Source organism: Osmerus mordax, chromosome 3 (genome assembly GCF_038355195.1).
Source record: "Osmerus mordax isolate fOsmMor3 chromosome 3, fOsmMor3.pri, whole genome shotgun sequence".
Classification (NCBI taxonomy): Eukaryota; Metazoa; Chordata; class Actinopteri; order Osmeriformes; family Osmeridae; genus Osmerus; species Osmerus mordax.
Window position 1 is genome coordinate 18,846,237 of NC_090052.1, and position 9,855 is coordinate 18,856,091.

The window sequence follows — 9,855 nt, forward strand, 5'->3', positions numbered from 1 at the left end:
ACACAGACAGGAAACCAGCTGAAGCTATAGTCCGATACGCCCTTATTTATAGGACATGGGGTTTTGCGCGAGGAATGCATTCTTATCTTTTTAAATGGAGACGGTCTCTCTGGGTGTGATGGCAGCCTGCTGGTCTCTCTGCTGCGCTCCCCCACCCTGTTGTAAAGTCAGTCAGACGTTTGACTCAGCATTGGTGGACTCTGTCCAGCCGAATCACAGCTGAGCTTTGCAGGGTAGGAATTAATTGGGCCGAGTGAAGATCCGCTCCGCGATGCGTGTCTTGGTCTGCGTCCCGCCTCACCCGGCTGTGGGCCTTTTTACAAACGCTCATGTAATTGGCTGCACAGTCACAGTCCCCTGCGTCAACGCTGTCACCCTATGGCAGCACAGTGGGCCCTCTGCCCCTGCCACACCTGACAGGAGACCTCTTTCGAGCTTGACAGGCCACCCATTTCAGGAACTGCCCCCCCCCCCCCCCCCCCTCCACTCTCTGTCCATTTTTTGGGGGTACATTTGTTTGTAATTCTACCTTTCCTGAGTTTGGTTTCGGACTCTTTTTTTATGTCCTTTATCCAAGCTTTGAACTGTTTTGAAGGAGATTTTTGAGGGTAAAAGGCCTCTGGAAACCCAAATCCGCTCACTTTCAACACCTTTTCATATCACTTACCTGCTGAGTGTTTGTGTGAGCGTCTGCCACCCTGGAGCCTGGCGCTTCTGTCAGCGAGGAGCCATGCCTGGCTCCGTCAGCCCCCAGACCGGAGCCCCGACGCTGGGCACCACAGGCCCCCGGCTAGCCCCTCTGATGGAGCTGACCGCCAGGTCTGCAGAAACACCCCCAGCCCCTACCTCCACCCTGGCTGTCTCAGCAGTACTGCGAGGGGACCTGCGAGGGCTGTGTGTGATCGCTCCATGGGGTATGAGTGTGCGGCTCCTCCTGCCCTGCCTCTAATCCCCCTTCCCTTTTAACCACAATGGGAAACATGTGCTTACTCTGTGTAGGGTACGAGCCCACCATGGGAGAGCCTGTTTACCTCTGCGCTAAAACTAACATTTCACAGCTCCTGTGACTGCTCTGAGCGGGTGGGGGTGGGGGGTAGGTGTGCTCAGCTCAGCCCAGGACAGGATTGAGCTGCTCCTCTACTTCTGTCTATTGACAACATCCAACTCCAACCACCCCCCCCCCCCCCCCCGGGGCTACCTCATTCAAAGACTACTTTCGCACTTTGTGAGAAAAATAAAATGCTGTACGCAGTTATTATACAGTAAACGACATATGCGTTTTTGGACCCGAATGGTCTCGTTTGAGTGGCGGTATGAAAAGAAACGCCCCTTCCCTCACTCCTTCTCTGTCCACACCTCGTTGAGTTATGGGTCCGAGTTTGACGTTGATAATTGCTGCTCTCTCCTCTACTGAGAGGGGATTAAGGGAAGCGAAGAGCCGCGCTGGTGAAAACCGTCTCCAAAAACAAGATAATCCCCCATGTCAGATGTTTCCAGATGTAGGACATTTTTCCCTAAATCAATCCTAGTTTCAACCCCTTAAAACTATAGCAAAGTGTCCAGAATGTTGTTCCTATCCCTTCCTGTGGACTTCAGAGGTTATAGATGTCCAGTTTGACAACTCAGCAGACAGAAAATGATCCCCAAAAGAAGACATTGGTCATTTGTTTACTTCACAAAATGAGAAATGGCCTTTGACGACTGCAACTAAATACCTCTGCAAGCATTTATTTTCTCATATGGAAATTCCATTCAATTATCAATGGAGGTGTTGTGCAAAATAGAGGGTATATAGATTTGCTTCGTTCTAGTTTAGTCCCAGACTCCCTGTAGCATGTCCCCTGTCTCTGGTGAGTTGGTCCTGTAGTTACCGTAGTAACTGTAGCTGTACTGAATGTAGCTGCCCCTCCCTTCCCCTCGGTTGTGACCTGTAAGATGAGTGAGACCTTCCTTTATCCTGTGAAGGCCCTGTTCCCCTATCCGTGTCCCTGCTTTGCCCTTTCCTGTCCTCCCTCCATCCTCCTCTCTCCTCCGGCCCTGTCATAGACTCACCTCTTATCTGGACATCCACTGCAACCCAACCCGGGCCCCAACCCCCCCCCCCCCCCCCCCCCCCCCTCCCCAGGCCCCCTCGGCCCCCCATCCATGGGCCTCTCAGATGACCCAGGGCCCCGTGGAGAGAGAGTGACCCAGTGAGTGAACTCCTGAGGGGCTGAAAGAGTCCTCACGCCCTCCCCACTCCCAAGAGAACAGACAGAGAACCTCCAGCCTCCAGCCTCTAGCCTTCAGCCTCTGGTATCCACATGTTTGCCGACAGGGCCCTGGAAGCTGGTTTGACCATCCAGCTGCTATGGCTGGATCACTCCGGATCCTCGATGATGATATGAAAAACAGGGCCCTTTCCTTCAACAGAGAGGCCTTCATAACCCTGCTAGAGGGAGACTCAGCCGGGCCCTGTCTCTCTCCAGGCTGCTAGTCTGGTTGGAGGGCCTTCGGTGTGTAGCCTGCGGCTCAACAGTGTGGAACCTAATGTACATGCTGCAGGAGAAGGAGATGTGTAGCTCCTACAGAGGTCTGGGATTGATTACCCAGCCTAGCCCAGCGCCAGGCAGCTGCTCCGGAGCTCTGGTTCGGCTACGAGCCCTGAGAGGAAGGCAGAGCAGGCTGCTACGTCACCTGATGGTTGTGATACCGACGTAGGGGTTTGTACAGTACTGCTACACACTGACACACACCACACAACTCCGAATACACAGACACCGTACAAGTGCGCGCACAGCAATCACCCGAGCCTTTCCCGTTTCATGAAGTAGTTCTGTAACGATAACAAGCAGGGGGCCGGTGACGTCCATTAGGCTCGACCGCTGTAATCAACTCAGCAGCTCCTGGAAACCCTCTGACTGGGAGTCAATCCTGTCATTGTTTGGGAAGCACAACAGAACGTGCACAGCTCCCTTCTCATACCTGCCAGACGCTGTTTAAACATGTTCCCGCATGCGCCCGTGCTGAAGAGCAGGGTGCCAACAGAAGAGTTGAGCCCCCTGAGCCCGGGCTTATCAAGGTTTTCCCACGTTCCCTTGCGGAGGGACACTGGCGAGCGTCTGTGATGAGGCGGGCTGTAGAAGGGGTTGTTGTGTTGGTGGGAGGAGCGCCAGATGCCGTAGGTTTGGGCCCTGGGGTCTATGGATGCTGGAGTGTGTGATTCGGAAGGCGACGTGAACACAGGTCAGCGCGTGACGAAGCCTGAAGCCTTCGTGCTCTAGTCCAGCTGAGAGAGAGAGAGAGAGAGAGAGAGAGAGAGAGAGAGAGAGAGAGAGAGAGAGAGAGAGAGAGAGGGAGAGGGAGAGGGAGAGGGAGAGGGAGAGGGAGAGGGAGAGGGAGAGGGAGAGAGAATGCGGGTTGTGAAACACACTCTCTACGTGGAGCTGTACGTGTTGGGCACAGTCTGATTAGAGGCTGTTGCCTGTGTGTGTGTGTGCGTTTGTGTAAGCGTGTATGTGCTTGTGAGAGTGTGTGTGGGTGTGTGTGTGGACCTGAGCCCAGAGCTCTAAGTGTGTGTGGACCTGTAGACCGCAGCTCAGAGATGTAATCTGATTTGCAGAAAGGAACGGGTCGTTTCACATGACTGGTTTAACGGAGCACAGGCGCGAGGTTGTGCCAGCGTCCACCATTTGTGTGTGTGTACGTGTGTGTGTGTGCCTGCGTGTGTGTGTGTGCACTCGCATGTTTGTATGTCCATCTGCCTGTTTGATCATTTATGCGTGTGTGTGTGTGTGCACAGGTAGCACAGCACTCCGTACTTCTATTTGTGGAAGTGCGTGTTGTGCGGTCAGATCTAGCCAGCCGGACACCACCCTTCTGCCGTTGTTCTTGGTTGGAAAAACAAGCGCACCCCACCGATTTACATGACAGTTATAAGACTGACAATCAGCTAACAATTAGCCATCTGGAACAGAGTACGGGCTCCGTTCGCCAGGGATGCTCACTTAGTAGCAACCTTTGTGTTTACACATCTCCTACAATCAGTGCTTTATGTTGAACTAATGGACCATCAGAAATGATATCAAATAATTGGTCGTCTTGTTCCAGGACTCCTGAGAGGAGGGCACAGGCCTCTGGGACTCCGGCGCTCTGCTCTGGGTTTGGTTGTTTGTTTGTTTTCTGGTGGAGATTCTCCCTGTGTCTCAGTCCTGGATGTGGTCCATCATGTGATTTTCATTGGAGAGTGGCTCGAGGAGCCGAGTGTGTGTGTGTGTGTGTGATCTTGGTGATCTGGGCAGATGGATGACTGCAGGTTGTTTTCCATCTGTGGGGGATTATTGACTAGTTAACACAAACACGCATTCACACAGATATACACACACACACAAACACACGCCATGCCCAGTGATTGTGAAAAGGCCTAGGGAGATGACATGTGTTTGTGTCTTTATATTCGTTGTGTGTGTGTGTGTGTGCGCGCAGAAAGCTCCCTAACACTAGGATGCAGTGTGCAGGAAACTCCGAGCCCAGCAGAGCCGATCAGCAGGGCAGTTTTTCATAAGGTAGTAATCTAACCACACAAAGGGGTGTCCCATACGCGAGGGATCCCCAACCTCACACCTAATCAAGACCTGCCCTCCTCGCCCCGAGCTCTCAGCCACTCAGCCCTCAGCCCTCACCCCTCTGAATACGTCCTCATACAAGGCCTAACAAGCACCCCGCAAGCCTTAAGCCTCCTCCTCAAGGCCTACATGATAACTCACTCTCACGCTCACTGAGAACTGGGACAGAGAGGCAGCAGTAGGAGTTTTTTTTTTTTTTTTAACCAGACTGGCATTCAGCTACCTGCAGTGTCACATGCCAGCGTCTGATACTCAAACACAGGAAAGAAAGAATGATTTTACCAGGTCCTCCACAACTCTGGGATTCAGTTTCCTTCCCTGCCGTCCTCTTATTGCCATTTCCTCTCCTCTCTCTCTGGTCCACAGCTGAATGGAGGTTCTTAAGTTTAGGCTTTGTGTCACTTGGAAACAGTGCATTTGTTGCCACGGTAACTGGCCGGGGACGGCAAAACTCTGGAGCAAGAGAATGCCCCTATTTGTGATTGGGCAAGGGCGGACGGACCTGTGCTGTCATTGGTCCATTGAAGGCTACTTGAGTCAAGGAGCTTGTTGAAACACGTCTTTTAAACGTTGACCTGATAAGCATGGAGAACGCAGGGATGGAAAAGTGGCTTGCAGTCCTCACAGATTTCTGAAACGCCAAAGTGGAATTGCCCTGAAACTTAAGCTTATACATTAGCGTTTTACATGACCCAGTTGGTCAAATATATAAAAACATCTGTAAATATATATGGGAGTTGGTCCTGATTCATGCTATCTTTATGAAGGGAGGCAGCCAGCCAGCCAGCCAGCCAGCTAGGCAGTCAATGAGGTAAACAGACAGGCAGGCAGACTGTCAGCAAATAGTTTGCACTGTAAAACATGACTTCTTAAAACAGGCATTGCAACACAAAACACACATAGTAAACCCAAGAGGAAATAAATGGAATGTTGTAATAAAACTACCCCCCCCCCCCCCCCATAAAGGTATGCAGGAGAGTAGCACAGGAAGTTCACGTGAGATGGATCAAATATAAATATAAGGAAGCTGGTGGAATCCCTGCATGCTGTCTGACTCCTGTCTTCTCTCTGTTGTTGTTCCTGTCTTCCAGGAGAGACCAGAGTAGAGACCAGAGGCTGACCTGCGAGAGACCAAGAGCAGAGACCAGAGGCTGACCTGCGAGAGACCAGAGCAGAGACCAGAGGCTGACCTGTGAGAGACGAAGAGCAGAGACCAGAGGCTGACCTGCGAGAGACCAAGAGCAGAGACCAGAGGCTGACCTGTGAGAGACCAAGAGCAGAGACCAGAGGCTGACCTGCGAGAGACCAGAGCAGAGACCAGAGGCCGACCTGCGAGAGACCAGAGCAGAGACCAGAGGCTGACCTGTGAGAGACCAGAGCAGAGACCAGAGGCTGACCTGTGCGAGACCAGAGCAGAGACCAGAGGCCGACCTGCGAGAGACCAGAGCAGAGACCAGAGGCCGACCTGCGAGAGACCAGAGCAGAGACCAGAGGCCGACCTGCGAGAGACCAGAGCAGAGACCAGAGGCTGACCTGTGAGAGACCAAGAGCAGAGACCAGAGGCTGACCTGTGAGAGACCAGAGCAGAGACCAGAGGCTGACCTGTGAGAGACCAAGAGGAGAGACCAGAGGCTGACCTGAGAGAGACCAAGAGGAGTCAACAGGTAAGTGTCTGTACAGCAGCCCCAGTCTGGCCCTCCCCAGGGGTGGCTCCTCTGGGTGGCTTCCTGTGAGACTTGAGCAGGGTGACATGGCGTGGTGGCGGCCGGGGGTGGGGGGGAGGGGGACAAAGCTCAGCACCAGGATCTCCGGGTTCTTGTGTAGGACGTCGGCGGTGACAGGGCAGGGTAAGAATGCCGAGCTACAGAGATATCACTTCAAACAGACCCAGCTTCAGATCCCTTTCAGAGGACTGGAGGGAGATATGCTTTGATGGGCCACCTTGGAGACACTGACCCACAAAGGGACCTGTGTGTGTGTGTGTGTGTGTGTGGGTGGGAGAGAATGAGTGTTGTTCTTTGTGTGGCATCGCTAGGCTGGTGGTGGGTGCTTTAGAGAAGGACTGTATTTGACCCCCAGGACACATTCAAGACTGTCCACATACCATCTCTCCTCTCTTCCTTATCTGCCTTCCATCTCCTCCTGCCCCCCCCCCCCCCTCCGTCTCTCTCAAAACGGGAACAGTGTGTTATTGTTGTTGTATATGTTGAAGTAGATGGCAGACTGCCAGCAGACAACTAGCTGATGTGCTGATGGAGATAGTAGCTGGTCCCAGCCTTAGCCCCAGCCCCACCTCCAGCCCTACCCAGCCTCCCCCTAGCCCTAGCCCCAGCCCCACCTCCAGCCCTACCCAGCCTCCCCTCAGCCCCACCTCCAGCCCTACCCAGCCTCCCCCTAGCCCTAGCCCCAGCCCCACCTCCAGCTCCACCCAGCCTCGCCCTAGCCCTAGCCCCAGCCCCACCTCCAGCCCTACCCAGCCTCCCCCTAGCCCTAGCCCCACCTCCAGCCCCCAGCCTCAACCCAGACCAAAAATCCAACCTCCCAGCCTCCACTGACAGACAGGCTGGGGCCTGGTCCTGCAGGTTGGGGCTGCAGGTCTGGCCCAGGCCCAAGGTGACGCAGACAAAACATGTAGTGGGAGGAATGTGTGAGGCGGCAGGAGGTGTAGTGAGAGAGGTATCATGGAGGTTTTGGGGACATGGAGATAGATACCGTAGACAAGTGAACGAAGGGAGAGGGGAAAGTGAAGGGAAGATAGGGGGTTTGGGGGCAGACAGACCCGTACTGGAGAGAGAAGGGAGGGTGTAAGGTGAGGCCTGAGGGAGAGGGAGGGAGAGGCAGAATGAAGGAGGTGGAACGTGACTGGCTGCAGGTCATCATCCGAGGATGCAGACAGGCAGAACACTGACGGATGACTCCCCCCCCCAACCCCATCTGTCCCCCGGGGCGACACCTTGGCCAGTCGGTCTCACATCGTCACCATGAGTCATGTGCTAATATGTGTGTAAGTGTATGGTGTGTGTGTGTGGGGGGGAGGGGGGGGGGGGGGGGTGAACAACATGATGTCAGACGGTCGGTAAAACAGAGTGCAGGTTGTCAGACGGCCACCTACCTGCACTAGCTCACTCTGGGTCCCCCTAGCTTTCCCTGGCTCCTGTCCCAGGGCCTCCCAGGCCCCCAGATAACACTGGCTGCTGCCAGACAACTGTTCCGCCCTGTATAACCCCCCCTCCTGCCCACAGGAGGTACCCCAGGGCCAAGCCATGTTCCCCTGGCACACAACCGTTTCCGCCAACCATTTTCCTGCGAGCTCACAGACCGATAGTTTGTGTCACTTTTTAGTCCAACTCTGTCACCGGTTTGATCATTACGTCTCTCATCTGATTGTTTTCATCGAAAGTAACTGGCTGTAGACGAGGAGGCGTTTGCTTTGCCAGGTTTTATTAGACTCTGTTGTAGTCTACTGCGTTCTGCTGGCCTGTGTTGCTTCAGCTCCAGCTAGTCAGCACGGATCTGCCTGGCTGCACTTGGAGGCACACACAAGCACACACAAGCACACACACAGTCCTAACCTCGATGTTCCTTGCTCTGGTAATGTGATAATTTTGTGTGGCGGTTGAGTTCCTGGATGAGTCCGATTCATCTGCCACGTTTGACGTCATGTTGAATTAGAAGGCCCAGCCATGGAAACCATCTGAAGGCAACGTGATCCACTCTGCTAGATCCATCAGTGTGGCTCGGGTCTTGATTGATCTGGTCTGGCTCTGGGACTCTGCAGTTGTCTGAGTTTGATTTGCTCTCTTAAGACAGTCATTCCGAGCATTTTTGGGGAGGTGCTGAGTAGCCATACTGTGCTCTGATATATCCTGTCTCTTTAAGCTGTCAAATGAGGACGCTGTTTTACGGACCCAAGCCAATCAGCAGATATTTCTCTTGTGTTTGCAGGAGTGTGATGGCCTGGCCTGGACCGTACCATTTAGGAGCTGCACCAGGGGTGTGATGGCCTAATCTTGACTGTACCATGTTGGAGTTGCACCAGGGGTGTGATGGCCTGATCTTGACTGTACCATGTTGGAGCTGCACCAGGGGTGTGATGACCAGACCTGGACTGTACCATGTTGGAGCTGAACCAGGGGTGTGATGACCTGACCTGGACTGTACCATGGACCCTACTATTGAGGAGTAATAACAGGTGGGGGCCAGGAGATGTCCAGTGTGGTTTGGCTACTGTCAGAAGCTACCTTGTTAGAAGAATCACAGCTAGGATCCATCCCTGCTGGACTCACTGACAGGATTTTTCCTCAACACCATGGAATAGTCCCATGGCTGTTTTGGAACGATCCACTCCATCATTTCTGGAAAGGTAACTTTTTGAAGATAGAAATTAATCCCCTTTTTGGAGAGCTACAGTATTAATGGAACGGTCTGTTCTACTACTGGACATGGGTGACACCTTCTATGAGAGACTGTTTGTTTTTCCTCCAGTGAGACTATCTTTTGGGAGTAAAGTATCATTCATTTCACAATATCTTTGTTTTAAAGACACTGACATACTGCTTATTCTGTTGTTGAGCACATTTGCAGTTGTTTGAGGACACCACTCTGCCAATCTTCCAACAAGTAAACATTAAAAAAATTCTGAAACATTATTCACGAAAAAATCATGCTTACCATCCCAAAATGTTCTACTATTGAGAGCCTGTGGGTGAAACATTTCACCTATCTTCATAACCAGAAGACTAGAACTGAACAGTTGACATTACCATTGCATATTGACATACAGTATTGAAGTTAATAAGGTTGTCAGGTGAGATATTTATGGGGCTCTTGTTGTGTCTGTGGTGAGACAGGAAGTGGATGAGGAGCAGGTCTATCCACATCACATCCTGTTTGCTCTATCATCACCACCCAGATATATCATACTGACAGCTGATAAGATTGCTGATTAGAGTGTGTATGTGGATATCTGCTGGCTTTTGCTTGTGCGTGTGTGGGTGTCTGCGTTTGATTGTGTGCACGTGCGCGTGTGTGAGACTGTGAGGTGTCTGGTAACTTGATGCACCACTTTGTGTGTTTAGGCCTTGTTCCATATTGTGGTGAGTTTGAGGTGCCATCTCACCAAGACAATACAAGCTTTGTTGATCATGTAGTCAGGTGATGACATGCTGAGCAATACTGAACAATCAAAATGACTATATATTTTAGAATAAAGAAATGATAGAGTATAGTAATAAACATACAGTATTTAAAC

The 9,855-nt window shown here is 52.3% G+C and overlaps 2 long non-coding RNA genes across 2 annotated transcripts; one reads left to right on the forward strand and one right to left on the reverse strand.

Moving 5' to 3' along the window:
- Positions 1 to 5,643: 5,643 nt before the first annotated feature.
- On the reverse strand, positions 5,644 to 6,255 carry LOC136940793 (uncharacterized). Its single transcript, XR_010876402.1, has 4 exons — positions 6,207 to 6,255; positions 6,138 to 6,172; positions 5,795 to 5,899; positions 5,644 to 5,760 (listed from the first exon to the last, which is right to left on the reverse strand). It is a non-coding gene; the product is annotated as an uncharacterized lncRNA (long non-coding RNA).
- On the forward strand, positions 5,701 to 9,253 carry LOC136940791 (uncharacterized). Its single transcript, XR_010876401.1, has 2 exons — positions 5,701 to 6,268; positions 8,550 to 9,253. It is a non-coding gene; the product is annotated as an uncharacterized lncRNA (long non-coding RNA).
- The last annotated feature ends 602 nt before the right edge of the window (positions 9,254 to 9,855 follow it).